At 53.2% G+C, this 2,449-nt stretch overlaps 1 long non-coding RNA gene across 1 annotated transcript; it reads left to right on the forward strand.

Moving 5' to 3' along the window:
* Positions 1 to 282: 282 nt before the first annotated feature.
* On the forward strand, positions 283 to 1,403 carry LOC109877404 (uncharacterized). The gene is made up of 2 exons (XR_002253200.2): positions 283 to 1,128; positions 1,188 to 1,403. It is a non-coding gene; the product is annotated as an uncharacterized LOC109877404 (long non-coding RNA).
* Positions 1,404 to 2,449: the final 1,046 nt, after the last annotated feature.

The raw sequence follows: 2,449 nt of genomic DNA on the forward strand, positions 1-2,449 counted from the left end.
TCCCTCCTTTCCTCCCCCCTCCCTCCCCCCTCCCTCCCTCCTTTCCTCCCCCTCCCTCCCTCCCCATCCCTCCCTCCTTTCCTCCCTCCTTTCCTCCCCCCTCCCTCCCCCCTCCCTCCCTCCTTTCCTCCTTTCCTTCCCTCCCTCCTTCCTCTCTCCTTTCCTCCCTCCTTTCCTCCCCCCTCCCTCCTTTCCTCCCCCCTCCCTCTCTCCTTTCCTCCCTCCTATCCTCCCTCCTTTCCTCCCTCCTTTCCTCCCTCCTTTCCTCCTCCCTCCCTCCCTCCCCCCTCCCTCCCTCCTTTCCTCCCTCCTATCCTCCCTCCTTTCCTCCCTCCTTTCTTCCTACACCTTGTTTACATATGAACCTGATCAGAGGTGTTTGTCTCCGTTTTGTATTTATAAGAAGAATAACAAATATTCAGAAATGCAAAAGGCAGTGGCATCTGCAGGTTGTGGGGTTTAGCACCATCCTGCAGGTTGTGGGGTTTAGCACCATCCTGCAGGTTCTGGGGTTTAGCACCATCCTGCAGGTTCTGGGGTTTAGCACCATCCTGCAGGTTCTGGGGTTTAGCACCATCCTGCAGGTTGTGGGGTTTAGCACCATCCTGCAGGTTGTGGGGTTTAGCACCATCCTGCAGGTTCTGGGGTTTAGCACCATCCTGCAGGTTGTGGGATTTAGTACCATCATGCAGGTTCTGGGGTTTAGCACCATCCTGCAGGTTCTGGGGTTAAGTCCCATCCTGTTGGCAGGTTGTGGGGTTTAGCACCATCCTGCAGGTTCTGGGGGTTAAGTCCCATCCTGTTGGCAGGTTGTGGGGTTTAGCACCATACTGCAGGTTCTGGGGTTAAGTCCCATTCTGTCTGCAGGTTGTGGGGTTTAGCACCATACTGCAGGTTCTGGGGATAAGTCCCATCCTGTTGGCAAGTTGTGGGATTTAGCACCATACTGCAGGTTCTGGGGATAAGTCCCATTCTGTTGGCAGGTTGTGGGGTTTAGCCCCATCCTGCAGATTCTGGGGGTTAAGTCCCGTTCTGTCTGCAGGTTATGGGATTTAGCACCATCCTGCAGGTTCTGGGGGTTAAGCCCCATCCTGTTGGCAGGTTGTGGGGTTTAGCACCATCCTGCAGGTTCTGGGGGTTAAGCCCCATCCTGTTGGCAGGTTGTGGGGTTTAGCACCATCCTGCAGGTTCTGGGGGTTAAGACCCTGCCCTGTGTTTGCTGAACCATCAGTGGGCATGGCAACACGTATCCTGGCTACACCACCGCGTGTCTCTTTCCCTACCCTCTACATCCTCTGCTTCCATAGGTGTTGTGATGAGATACCCCCTCCCCTGTCCTTGTATGTGCATGCACTATGGTTCTTCCACTTAACAATAACAATCAATAAAGTTTGTCAAGATAAGCAGACTGTCTGGGCTCTACTATATTATCACTCTCTTTTGATTTATTTCTTTACATTTTATGAAGGAAATTACCAGAGTTTCTCCTGTTCTGATCAGATGGAATTGAATTCCCACCTGGTCCAGAGATTCTCAGTTCCACAGGACCAACCAGGACCAACCAGGACCAACCAGGACCAACCAAGACCAACCAGGACCAACCAGGACCAACCAGGACGAACCAGGACCAAACAAGACCAAACAAGACCAACCAGGACCAACCAAGACCAACCAGGACCAAACAAGAGAGAATGGTGACTTGTGATTTAAGGTATTATTTCTGACCCAGGTATATTTATAAGGTATATATGAGATCAGGTATATTTAAAACCAGGTATATATCAGATCAGGTATATTTAAAACCAGGTATATATCAGATCAGGTATAGTTCAGACCCGGGTGTATTTAAAACCAGGTTGTAAGGACCGACGCTGGGAGACGAGAAGCCAGTACAGGGAGTGAACATTTAATGGCTAATAGACAAGAAACAAGGACAGCGTCTGCACAGGGGAAAACGTAACGACATCAATGCAGACACGGGGATGAAACTGAGGAACAGACAGATATAAGGAAGGCAATCAAAACGTGAAGGAGTCCAGGTGAGTCCAATGAAACGCTGCGTAACAAAGGTGACAGGTGTGCATAATGATGGGCAGCCTGGCACCCTCTGGCACCAGGGAGGGTGAGAAGGCATGACAGTACCCCCCCCCCCCCCCCCCCCCCCCTGTAGGGGCGCCACCCAGCGTCCCACCTGGGCGAGCCTGATGGGCCGGCTGAGGCGCTGGAGCCTGACAAGCCGACTGAGGCGCTGGAGCCTGACGAGCCGGCTGAGGCGCTGGAGCCTGACGAGCCAGCCGAGGCAAGGAAACCTCTTGAGCCAGCTAAGGCGTGGAAGCCTGACGAGCCAGCTGAGGTAAGGAAACCTCTCGTGCCAGCTGAGGCGTGGAAGCCTGACGAGCCGACTGAGGCAAGGAAACCTGACGAGCCGACTGAGACAAGGAAACCCCTC

The sequence above is a fragment of the Oncorhynchus kisutch genome, unplaced genomic scaffold (genome assembly GCF_002021735.2).
Source record: "Oncorhynchus kisutch isolate 150728-3 unplaced genomic scaffold, Okis_V2 scaffold809, whole genome shotgun sequence".
In the NCBI taxonomy this organism is placed as follows: domain Eukaryota; kingdom Metazoa; phylum Chordata; class Actinopteri; order Salmoniformes; family Salmonidae; genus Oncorhynchus; species Oncorhynchus kisutch.